Here is a 13,789-nt window from a genome sequence, read left to right as displayed (position 1 = left end):
TTTATGACCGGTGAGTGACCAGACGGGTTGTCCGGACATTTGAGGTGGATTTGAGGGGTCCGGTTGTAGATGCTCTAAGGTTGGATGAAGAACGAGGGAACGGAGGAACTTATGTCTTTTCTGAAGTACTCCCTCCGTCACAGTTTAGAAGGCACGATTAAATTTACGCGTATTTCCACAATAGATAAGGTTTAAGGCGCATTGCAATTACTTCTAACAGTTAATTAGTACTTCGTTGTACTACTTCTATATGCATGCGTAGTGTGAATGCTATTTTTCAGCCCATCTCACAGCCAACCAATAACCACCTAAGTTCTAGAGAATTTTCAAACATATATTCTAAAACGGAGTTAGTAGGAGAAAAGAACAATAAATATGAGAGATAGGTAAAAAAAACTGGCATTTAGGTTCATCGTCGGCATGCGAAACCACATAACAAAGTCTTTATAATCAGATTGTCCTCTGAGGAAAGAATAATAAACATTAAAAATCTATAAAAAAGGCTAATCATGTTGAAAAAAGGTAGCATGTTACGTTTTAGAAAAGTGGCATCGTGCATCAATTCTCTTCAGAGAAAAGCCCATGCTGCGACCTATAGAACTTGATGTCGGGTATCACCGTCAAGTGTGTGTGTCTAAGTCTGCCATGCAAATCACTCTGAAGATAGCCAGCATTATTCCTCTTATCTCTCTGAACATCAACTCATGCACTTAATGATGCCGGAAAGGCAAGCATTTGCATGGCATTATTAAATTTTAGGGGGAAAAAACTACTGTATGAGTGAAGGTGAAGGATAGAAATAGAATATCAGTCAGATCACCTGATGTAATGTTAAAGAAATTTCTGCCAAAAGATCATGTTGGATCGAGCTACTTGTTTACATCTTGCATCTTCACCATGGCCATTAATTTTAGCACCGGCCTTCCCTCTTCAGGTTTGACTAGAAAATATAACCAACTGAATCTTGTGATAGAAAATCACTTTAGTTCCAACTACAGTTAACTCTTACGATGCTTAGCAAGATCTCACTCACACCATATCCATCTTCTCCTAACTGAATCTTGTTAGAAAATCACTTTAATTTTCCAAGTACAGTTAACTCTTACGATGCTTAGCAAGATCTCACTCACACCATATCTCCTAACGGTTCCCAATGATGGCGCTTCTTTACTTAAGTATATGCATTGCACTTGAGGTCTACTCTTTACCTGGGGCAATCTCACTCACTTCACCTTTCTTGGTCCCCCTCCCCGAAATCTAATCAACTTAATCTTTCTTTCTTTCTTTATCAATTTTGCCAGGTTTTTCTAGAACCAAATGCATTGTTACACCTAGAGTTTTGCAATATCATAAGCTCCGATTCAGATGGGAGGTAGTGGCAATGATGAAACCAAACAGACACAGAGTACAAACTTTCCTGTATATTATGGTAGGCTGCAACTTTCAGTCTGTCACACTATGGACCTTGACACATGGTGTCCATTGTTATCATCAGGAATCTGTCCATTGTTATGAGGGCATGCCGTGTACTAGCATTCTTCTAATTCCACATTTGCCCCTCTCTTTTCATTTTTCTTTTTATTGCAAAGGTTTGGAGATCAGCTGCACAGGTACATGTATGAGTAAATATTAGGTCCATACTGCTGGCCTTGGTGGGATCTAGGATAGATTATTGCATTCATCCAGATTGGCTCACAAGTCCCAAGGCCCCAATATTTTGTTTTCTGCCCTACACAAGCAGCAGCATCAAGCCATACATCTCTAGATCCATGAGCATATTTTGGAGATAAGCTCTGAACAAGTCTAGTACTCATCAGTCATCCAGGCAGGAGCCCACAAAGCCAGCAAATGAGGGTGTCCTATGAGGGAGAAAGCAGTGGCCTACACCCTTCATGGAGACTGTACTGAGCAGCATTCCATGGTTCTGCATGCACAGAGGATGTGTCCATGTTGAGCATGGAAGCCATGCCCTACCCACTTTGCAGTGTCCAGCTCCAGCCATCCGTGGCTAATCAATCAGATTTGTCCTCCAAAAGGAGGACTGGTCTGAGCTGGTTAACTATCCACTATCATGTCATTGTAGTACAGTGCGTGGTCAAGTGACAGGACCTTGGCATGGATCAATTGGTAGCCCTAAAAGTCAAAGTGAGATTTGGATCCCTCTCCCTGTCAATTTGTTCATTGGCATTGTGCTTCTGCATGCTCTGGTTTGGCCTGGAGCATCACTGATTAATTCCTTCTTTACCTACTACACATCTCTTGCTAGTTGTTGCAGCCAGATGAAAACTTAGGAGTCTGTGGTTGTGATTTGCGATTTTGTTCTTAAATCGAATCGATGTTTTTATTTTCTTTTTCCCCTGAATTTTACCAACTATATGCCTGATGCTTGGAGCTCAAAAGGGAGGAATCAACTGATCACCATCCCCATGACTTGGCAACTTGGCATGTGTATATAGAATAGTATACTTCCTCCCTAACCAAGGTTCATGCATATAAGGAAGCATGTACAGAAGTACCTAGCAAGATGCCATACAAAAAATTATGAAGATGCATGCATAGCAGTTAGTTTATGCTAGTAATTTAATTCATCCGAGTCAGCACAATAACAGAGCTTTTGTCACACTACTAGCAATCTAGCAGAGCTTCAGTTACACTCATTGTCATCATGTTTACATGATGCAATAATTTTGTGATGTAGATGCCACATGGCATGGCATCTAGCTAGTGTCACGAAGAAATATCCAGCAGCAAATCTTCCATCTTGCATGCAAGATGTGTCATCTGGAGTTTCGCTACTCTGCATCAGAGTCTGGACAAGCACACAAACTGTGCATGCATGTTCATGCATGGACCTTTCCAAGAGTCCAGTGAGAACAGTGCCCAGATTGGATTTTCTGAGGTTTCTTGAAGCAATCAATCTTGATTTGATCGTCACTCCCAAAGGAAAAATTAATCAAGAATCTAGATGTGTGCATGCATGTGTGGCTGCATTTTCCCTTGGCCCTACTGCGTGGAGAGCCAGTTGAACACCCATCATGTCATACATCAAACAATTATTCCTTCTCTTATCTTTTGCTAACCAATCCACATGCATTGTAGATTCCATAGAACATTTAACCCCGTTTTATGTACATCTGAACTAAGGTAATAAGGCTAGGCAATTCCATACATAACATCTTCTTGCAGAGGCCCGAGGTTATCATTTTCCTTTAAAAAAACATAAGAACAACTTCAAATTCAAACGAACGGCACTTTTGTCTGTTTTTGTCCGTTTGGGTCGGCCACCCGCTCGGCGTCTGTCGTGTTTAACATTTGGATCGATAATGCGTTCAACATGTGCGACCCATATTTGTCGTCATGGCCACCTGCATCATTTGATAAGTAGACATATAAAAAATAGCATAGTTTCATAACCAAATAAAATATAGTTTTCAAATAAACAAGTATAGTTTTACAAACTGAATAAAAATTAAAATGTTCCAAATACATATGAAAAAAGATACATCTATTGGTTGTCAACATGAGTCCACATATGCTCAACCAATTTATTTTAAAGCTGCATGTGAGTTTCCCAATCACACATTTCATAATAAAATTGGACGAATTGTTCAAACTTTACCGCTCCTCCATGCTCAGTCAGAATATTCTCACCCTGAAATTGAAACGCTTAATGGTAGATACATTCCGGACGCTCATCTTCTACGATCATATTGTGCATAATCACACAAGTTATCATCACCTCTCACAACTTCTTGGTGCTCCAAGTCCTAGTAGGCTACCGAACGATGCCCCATCGAGATTGCAAAACACCAAAGGCACGCTCGACGTCCTTCCTAGCACTCTTTTGCTTTTGGGCAAATCTTTTCCTCTTCTCTCCGACAGGGTCGGGGATTGTCTTCACAATAATGGTCCACTGAGGATAGATACCGTCACCCATTTAGTATCTTTTGTCGTAGTTGTGGCTACTGATGATAACATTCACTGGTGTGCTATTGCCTTCTGCAAGCCTTACAAACACCGACGAGCGTTGAAGCACGTTGATATTATTATGTGATCCGGCCATGTCGAAGAAAGAGTGTCAGATCCAGAGATCTTGTGAGGCCACGGCCTCAAGTATGACAGTGCAAGCCCTGACATGGTCCTTATACTGCCCTATCAAGCAGTAGGGTAGTTCTTCCACTCTCAATGCATGTAGTCTATGCTGCCAAATATCCCTGAGAAGCCCCTGCTGGCATTCATCGCCAACAAGCAGGCTATATATTTAGGAGTCCCTCTCTCAGGTACTCAGGGCCAAACACAACAATCATGGCCTTGCAGAACATGTACATGGACTCTAGGCATGTTGACTCGCTCATGGACGTACTCATCAATGAGATCATCGGGCACTCCGTATGCAAGCATCTCGATGGCTGCAGTGCATTTCTGATAAGATGAGAAGCCAATCTTTTCAAGGGCGTCCTCTTTGCACTCCAAATAGTTATCGTATCCGACCATCCCTTCTCTAATATGGTTGAAAACATGCCTAGCCCTACGGAAACGCCGTCAAATTTTTTGATGTTTGAACAACGGGTTGGTTGTGTCAAAGTAGTCATTCCAAAAAAGAAAATGACCGCTCTCTCGGTTACAATTCAAAGCTGGAAGGCGTCCCAGGATCGAGCCACAGAATAACGGCCGCTGGCTATTAAGGTGGTGATGGACCAACACGGCAGCCAAGATCTTCTCCTCCTCATCGGACGAGGAATAGTCGGAGTCGCCAAGGAAATGATGGAAAAATAACTCGTTAGATGGGTCCATTTTGTACCTTGGCAAACTGTCCAATAGCTTGCGGGCGTCGTCGAAGGAGATGGCCGGTGAAGAGACGCATGCCTCCCCTTGGAGCAGGTGGCTGGCCTGGAGAAGTCCCGTCGGCAAGACGGTGGTGGCGGCGAGGTGGCAACATTGGGGGGAGGTGTATCGGCACCGGCAAATGGGTAGCGACGACGAAGCGATGGAGGCAGGCAAGGATTTGCTGTCGATATAGGGTGAGAAAGGAAGACCAATGTGCCACCAACTAGCGGTCCAGGAGGCGGAGTAGGCGGACGCTGCGCGCGTCCGTCTCCTGTCCGCACCGATACAAATCAGGCTCAAAAGTATGCCGGGAATAGGTCGTCAGGCGGACGAAAAACGGACGCGCGTCCGTTTGAATCGACGCGTTGGTTCAACTTTTCTGTCCGCCGCGACCCAATCAGACGCGTGTGGACAAAATGGGTCGGCTTGTTGAAGTTGGTCTGACATCTTCTTTACTTGCTCATGAACATTCTAACTGGTGTTCTTTCCTTGAATTTCCTTTTCCTTACTACTAGTAATACCACTTGTCCATACGTTGTCAGATAGTACAAAAGTTTTGAGAGATTAGTACAGAATAAAGCTGTGTACAGACTGCAAAATAAAAAACATGCATAAATCGAAGTGATGGCCTCCTTTGTGCAGCTATTGCTCTCAGTGATGGCCCCAAAACAGTTGTTGTGCACATACTACCAAAACGAAAGGTGTTTGTCAATAGAAATCCATAACTGCAGAAATGGATATGTATAGAATCCACGGCTCTACATCAGCGATCAAACACAATAAGGTACGCACGCGAGCCCCGTGCCGCTCCCGCGAGCGGCCCGGACGCAACCCTAGCCCCCGCCGCCGCCACCACACACCTCGCCTCTCCCTTCCCTCGCCGTCGCCGGGAGATGTCGCCAGGCAAAGCTTGTGCGGGCGTCGACGGCGGCGGGGCTCATCCCTTCCCACAAGGCGTCCAGACGGCGCGGGACGGCCGGCCCTGTGGAGGCGCGCGGCTCGGCGGAACGCGTCGGGCCGGCGACGGCTTGGGGTGGCACCAAGGGTGTGCGGCTGGTGGGAACACGACAAGGCCGGCGTGCACGCGTATGTGGCACGGACGGAGCGAGCTGGAGGCGGAGTGGCGCAGCCGATGCGCGCGGGTGGTGGGGCGGCACGAGCAGGCGGAGTGGCTGCGGCGCGAACGGGCGGAGGGGCGGTAGTACGAGGCCGACAGCGTCCTGGATCTGGGCGCGGCGGCGCATCTGGGCCCTGTTGGGCCAGATCTGGGATTAGCGGTCCCGCTCGTCTTGGGGTGTCGGTGCTTTGCCGCTCCCAGCGAAGGCGGTGGTGCTGCTTTGCCGCTCTCGGAGATGTGGAGGATGGCAGCGCGGCGGCGCTGCAAGTGGTGGCTGGAGCGGGGCGGCTAGGATGGCGTGAGGTGCCGTGTGGTTTTTGCTGGTCGTGTGTGACTGGTGGTTGGCGGCGGCAGGCTCTCTGGTGCATTAGGGATTCTTGCAAGAGACGTCGGCGGGCTGCGATGGCAATGGGTTTGGTGAGCTTCGGGCGAAAGCCTAGCATGACCTCGGTTGATGTCGGCGGCGACAACGTCTTTGGACGTCGTTTCCCTCCTTGGAGGCGTCGTCGTGTGGAGCCCCTTCACCTCCCTTTCGTCTCAGTCAAATTCTGGGTGAAAACCTTAGCTCCAGCCTTGGCCGCAACGGGCGTCGACGCGTTCGGTCGCTTCCTCCTTGGGGGCGATGTCTTTGGAGGTCCGGTCCCTTGTCAGCTCTGGTGGCTTTGGAGTTTTGTCGTCGGCCAGGTGTCTGTGCGGCCTTGGGGCCAGTGTGGAAGTCGGAGCGGCGGCTCCGGAGATTTTCTCCGCGTCTGGTGTTGTCTTTGGTCGCTTGGGCGACAAAACCATCGACTCGGCTGGAACGTGGCCTCGGGGCTAGTGTGGATGTCGGAGCAGCGGCTCCGGAGATGGTTGTTGGGTGTCAGCTTCGTTGCTCGGGTGACGGGGTGGGCGGCTCGTCGAATACGCGGCCTCGGGGTCGGTGTGTGTTTTTGTTGGTTGTAAGTCGAAGCGGCGGCTCCGAAATAGGGTTGTAGGGTGTCGATTTCGGTTGCTCGGGCAACGGAGTTGGCGGCTCGGCGGATGCGCGGCCTCGGGGTCGGTGTGTGGGTCGTTTGTTGTATCGGTTTTCGATCGGTTTTCTTTATTAACTGACCAATTCTTCTTTTTCTATATAAAAAGACAGAGCTTTTATTGATTTTCAAAAAGTAAATAAAAAATCCACGGGTCTGCTACACTACAAAATGCACGACTCTGTTTCTCCCCTAATTTCTTGGACGCCTAACTGTATCTACATGTAGTAAGTTACAGTTGAGCAATACACCAATGATTTCCCTTTTTATAACCGAGAAGTGGAGCATCCAAAGGCGTGCTATCTTCATAGCAGTATTAAAATGCTGAACTATAGCACGTCTGGATAAAGAAAACCAAAGCTAATATGAGGACCGTTAATGCCATAGTTAAGTAGTTAGCATGACCGGCCATCAGGGGTAGTGGCTTTAGTATAAAACTGCTGCAGTTGACATCATGTGATCCGCCGCTGCCGGCAAGAGCTAGCAGTACCGGAGCTTGAATGGTTGAACCAGATTGTGGAGGGGGCGGGTCGATCAGATCTTAATCGTGCTGCAAATCTTAGTAGACAGTTCTTGCTCAGCTTAATCTTGATTCATCTACAGTTCAGTGACGGCAATGATACTTAACTGAAATTTGCATTGAGGAGGGGCCGCCTGTAGGAGAGAAAAGACTTCATCGGTAACCCGCGTCGGAACCGGCGCAAAACATATTTTAGTTTTCTTTTGGAATGGCAAACATAATTAGTGATCAATAGCAATTACAAGCGCCTTAAGAGAGACTGTTAAAATTAGTGATGGGCCTTAGGCCCATAAGAGAATTTCAGAAAATCTCCAAGGGCCCATGTAGGTGGTGGCATTACAAGGTGGTGGGAAGTTTAGTCTCACCCCGCTAGTGGAGAAGAAATTGAACCCCTTTATAAGGGTCTCTTTCCCACATGCTATTGGAGATTGAGAAGAGAAGGTGCCCTCGCGCACTCCTCCGTCGCCCGTCACGAGAAGCAGAGGACGCGGTGAAGGGTATGACTCGTTTATCCTAGTTACTATCTCGTGGATTGATACACTCGAAAAATTGTCTATTTACTCAACAATCCAAAAACCTAATGTGTGTAGGAATTTTCCGAGTAATGGTTTTGCTGCTGCACTGAAACCGGACAAGTTTACCGGTACTTATTTCAAGCGTTGGCAAACGAGAACCACCTTATGGCTCACGGCTATGAACGTGTTCTGGGTAGCCGGTGTCACTCGAACGGGAACGATCTCTCCTGAACAGGAGAAGATGTTTGCAGAGGCCACCGTCCTATTCCTTGGAGCAGTCATAAGCGTGATCGAAGATAAGCTGGTTGACGCATACTTACATATGCATGTTGCCAAAGACTTGTGGGAGGCGCTCGAATCTAAATTCGGGGCCACCGACGCTGGGAGTGAGATGTATGTTATGGAGCAGTTCCACGATTACAAGATGGTTGACAACTGTTCTGTATTGGAACAGGCTCATGAGATAATATGCATAGCTAAAGAACTTAAGGTTCTTAAGTGCAATTTGCCGGGCAAGTTTGTCGCGGGCTGTATAATTGCTAAGCTCCCTAATTCCTGGAGGAACTTTGCTACCACTCTGAAACATCAGAGGCGTGAGTTCTCAGTAGAGGACATCATCGGCCATCTGAGTGTTGAGCAGAACTCGAGAGAAAAGGACTCCAATGGAAAAGCGGTGGAAAGCTCTTCTGCTGCCAATATGGTACATCAGAGGAACTTCAATTCCCACAAGCCCAAGGGAAAGAATTCTGTCCAACAAAATACCGACTTCAAGAAGAAGGGAAAGAAGCCCTTCAAGAAGAATAAGAAGGGAGATGGCTGCTATACTTGTGGTTCAGAGGAACATTGGGCGAACAAATGCCCAAACAAGTACAAGAAGCCGGCGCAGGACTCCAAGTCTGCCAATATGATTGTGGGCAACAATGAAAGTGGTGCATCTGGGTACGGTAATTTACTTACTGTATTTTCAGTTTGTCAGTCCACCGATTGGTGGGTGGACACGGGTGCAAATATTCATGTGTGTGCCGACTTATCATTGTTCTCTTCTTATCAGGCCACCGATCACGGGTCCGTATTGATGGGGAATGGCGCGAGTGCTTCTGTTCTTGGTGTTGGCACGGTCGATCTGAAGTTTACTTCGGGAAGGATCGTGCAGCTGAAGAACGTGCATCATGTCCCCGCCATCAAGAAGAACCTCGTTAGTGGTTCCCTTCTGTGTAGAGAAGGGCTTAAGTTGGTATTCGAGTCTAATAAAGTAGTAGTTATGAAATATGGACTTTTTGTTGGAAAAGGTTATGAGTGCGGAGGTCTGTTCCGCCTTTCCCTCGCAGATTTTTGTAATAAAGTCGTGAACAATATTCATTCGAGTGTTAATGAATGTGAAGTTTGGCATTCACGTCTTTGTCACATAAGTTTTCGTGTTATGTCGCGGCTAGCAAAACTGAATTTAATCCTGACTTTCACTTTGGCCAAAGGTTCTAAGTGCCATTCGTGTGTGCAAGCAAAGCAACCTCGCAAGCCTCACAAGGCTGCAGAGGAGAGATACTTGGCACCATTAGAACTCATACATTCTGATCTTTGTGAGATGAATGGTGTGTTGACTAATGGTGGAAAGAAATATTTCATGACATTGATAGATGATTCCACTAGATATTGCTATGTGTATCTGTTAAATACTAAAGATGAGGCTCTACACTACTTTAAAATCTATAAGGCAGAAGTTGAGAATCAACTTGAAAAGAAAATTAAACGAGTCCGGTCTGATCGTGGTGGAGAGTACTTCTCAAATGAGTTTGATTCCTTTTGTGCGGCACACGACATTATTCATGAGAGGACGCCTCCCTATTCACCCCAGTCAAACGGGGTTGCCGAGTGGAAGAACCGTACTCTAACTGATTTGGTTAACGCCATGTTAGATACATCGGGTTTATCCAAGACATGGTGGGGGAGGCTATATTGACTGCGTGTCATGTCCTGAATAAGGTTCCTACAAAAGATAATGAAGTCACTCCTTATGAGGAGTGGTCGAAGAGAAGGACGACGCTCTCGTACTTACGTACTTGGGGCTGCCTGGCGAAAGTCAATGTACCGATCCCCAAGAAGCGTAAGCTTGGACCAAAGACTGTGGACTGCGTTAATTTGGGATACACTAAGAATAGCGTAGGCTATAGATTTCTAGTAGTGAAATCTAAGGTACCTGACGTGAAGGTCGGTACAATAATGGAGTCGAGGGATGCTACATTCTTTGAGGATATATTTCCCATGAGAGATATGCAAAGCACTTCTAGACAGGAATCTGAGATAACTCTCGAGCCTGCCATTCCCATGGAATATTGTGAACAAACACATGATGATAATCCCGAGGAGGATGACGAGGAAACCATTGGTAGGGGCAAGAGACAAAGGACTGCAAAGACCTTTGGTGATGATTTCTTCGTATACCTCGTGGATGATAATCCCACTTCTATTTCAGAAGCGTATGCTTCTCCAGATGCTGATTACTGGAAAGCTGCGGTCCGTAGCGAGATGGATTCCATCATGGCTAACAGGACATGTGAAATTACTGATCGTCCCTATGGTTGCAAACCATTGGGATGCAAGTGGGTGTTCAAAAAGAAGCTTAGGCCCGATGGTACAATTGAAAAGTACAAGGCTAGGCTTGTGGCCAAGGGCTATGCCTAGAAAGAAGAAGAAGATCTCTTTGATACTTACTCACTTGTGGCTAGACTGACCACCATTCGAGTACTACTCTCATTGGCGGCCTCTCATGGTCTTCTCGTTCATCAAATGAATGTTAAGACGGCTTTCCTGAATGGAGAGCTAAATGAGGAAATCTATATGCAACAGCCAGATGGCTTTGTGATAGAAGGTCAGGAAGGAAAGGTGTGTAAGTTGCTGAAATCTTTATATGGTCTCAGACAAGCACCTAAGCAATGGCATGAGAAGTTTAATACAACTGTGACATCTGTTGGCTTCGTTGTTAATGAAGCTCACAAATGTGTATACTATCGTCATGGTGGGGGCGAAGGAGTTATATGGTGCTTGTATGTTGATGACATACTGATATTTGGAACCAACCTCAAAGTAATTGAGGAGCTTAAGTCTTTTTTGTCTCAAAACTTTGAGATGAAGGACCTTGGGGTGGCTGATGTTATCTTGAACATCAAGCTTTTGAGAGATGATGAGGGTGGGATTACACTTCTGCAATCCCACTATGTTGAGAAGATTTTGAGTCGCTTTGGATATTCGTACTGCAAAATTTCTCAAACACCATATGATCCTAGTGTGCTTATTCGAAAGTTTAAAGGCACAACTATAGATCAATTGATATTCTCTCAAATTATCGGTTCGCTTATGTACCTAGCTAGCGCAACGAGGCCTGACATCGCGTTTGCTGTGAGCAAACTTAGCCGGTTTGTTGCAAACCCGGGCGATGTTCATTGGCGAGCTGTTGAAAGAATTATGCGCTACCTGAAAGGTAGTGTCAACCACAGACTTCACTATACGGGATACCGATCGGTACTTGAAGGGTATAGTGATGCGAATTGGATCTCTGATGCTGATGAGATGAAGGCCACTACCGGGTATATGTTTACTCTTGGGGGTGTTGCTGTTTCCCGGAAGTCTTGCAAGCAAACGATCTTAACGAGATCGACAATGGAAGCAGAATTAACAGCATTAGACACATCTGGTGTCGAAGCAGAATTTCTTTGAGATCTTTTGATGGACTTACCTGTGGTTGAGAAGCCGGTTCCGGCTATTCTTATGAACTGCGATAATCAGACGGTTATTGTCAAAGTGAAGAGTTCAAAGGACAATATGAAGTCCAACAAACATATAAGAATGAGATTGAAGTCTGTCAGACGTTTGAGAAACTCCGGAGTGATAGCGTTGGATTACATCCAAACGGCTAAGAATCTGTCAGATCCCTTTACTAAAGGGCTATCACGTGTTGTGATAGATAGTGCATCGAGGGAGATGGGTATGAGACCCACATGAGTTGCCATGGCAGTAACCCAACCTATATCATCGGAGATCCCGTGAAGTAGGACCTGGGAAAACAAGCCAGTGGTGAACTGAGGAGAGTAACTTTACTAACCCACTCCGTTGGAGATGCAATGCTCTCGGATACTGTATGGTAGGATGACTACTGTCTTAATGTGTTCTAAAGCTTATGTGTAAGCAAGATGCTGTCCTGCAGAACGATCTTTGGAGGAACAGACCTATATGAGCTTGACTACTGGTCACAGTCTATGAGATTTGGGTGATCTCTAGTAAACTCATGAATAGGCCAGGAGTGTGACTAATATGCTCCACCCAAGGGGTCACCTTCGGTAGCCTAGTACTAGTAAGACTTGTGGTGAAGCTCCTTTACGCCAAACTGACAATTCAAGGCATAGTCCATTGTTCAGTTGTAAAGGGATGTAGCTACTTGCTCTAGGTGAAGCTCAACTTTAACAGGTCTTCACTGAAATGCTGGTATATTAAAACAGTGATTGGAACAAGGGAACACGATGTGCCCTTGAGATCTGGTGGGGGATTGTTGAAATTAGTGATGGGCCTTAGGCCCATAAGAGAATTTCAGAAAATCTCCAAGGGCCCATGTAGGTGGTGGCATGATAAGGTGGTGGGAAGTTTAGTCCCACCCCGCTAGTGGAGAAGAAATTGGACCCCTTTATAAGGGTCTCTCTCCCACATGCTATTGGAGAGTGAGAAGAGAAGGTTCCCCCGTGCACTCCTCCTCCACCACCCGCCTCGCCACGCCACACCACGCCTCGTCACGACGCGCCGCAGGTTGCGGGAATGAGCCGAGCCGAGCTCATACCTACGCGCTTATTTCTGTCGGTCAAGAACGGAGAATACGTAATGGACACGTCACAATCTGAGACGTCGGATCGTGGGCTCTTACCGACTCAGACATGGGTTCGGCCCACGTCTCTCCGCCCAACCGCCCTTATAAGCAGGCTAACGCCTACCCTAGCCGTCACGAGAATCAGATCACATCTGCCTCATGTTCGTTCCTTTTGCTGCTGCTGCCGCCGGCGACTCCGTCCCGTTTACCGCGTACACGGTCGACGAGAGAGCAGGCCTCCGAAACCCCGCCTCTCCGGTTCCTGTACGGGAGAGGGGCGATTAGGTTTTTGGGGAGCGATCACGCGACTGCTCACCTCCGTCCTTCTGCTTCGTCTACATCTGCGTCGTCCTCGTCATTGCCATGTCTTCACCATCTGAGCCCGATCGTCTCGCACTTGAAGCTGAGAAGAAGAGGGCAGAGGATGCCGCCGCTGCTACGGCCGCATCCAACGCCAACGCTGCTGCTACGGCCAACTGGCCTATTAGAGGGTATGACTCGTTTATCCTCATGTTCGTATATATCCTAGCAGTACTACTTGCATGCATAGATGTATCAACTATATGTGTAGTATGCGCTAGGTTAGTTCAAGGTCAGTGTCATTAGTCTAGTCAATGCCATGTTAGTTATTATCTCGTGGATTAATACACTCGGAAAATTGCCTATTTACTCAACACAGACGTCACTGTTTTTTTTTCTATGGCAATTGCCAACGTCGACTAGGATCGTGTGACAGAAGGTGAAAATGATGGAAAGAAAACAAAAGATCTTAGGTGGAGCCCACATTAATGATATTTTTCCTAAATTAATGGGATCATTTCTTGAGGTATTTAATTGTGCTACCCATTTTATAGTCAAAATCTGGGAAAAAAGTATTATGCTCTTCGGAGTTAGCGCTAGATGAATTTTTTCGTAAATTTGTGGATGTTTTTTTGAAATGATTAGGACAAA

This window comes from Hordeum vulgare, chromosome 5H (genome assembly GCF_904849725.1).
Source record: "Hordeum vulgare subsp. vulgare chromosome 5H, MorexV3_pseudomolecules_assembly, whole genome shotgun sequence".
In the NCBI taxonomy this organism is placed as follows: Eukaryota; Viridiplantae; Streptophyta; class Magnoliopsida; order Poales; family Poaceae; genus Hordeum; species Hordeum vulgare.
The sequence above is the reverse complement of the archived record's forward strand: the minus strand, read 5'-3'. Positions refer to the sequence as shown.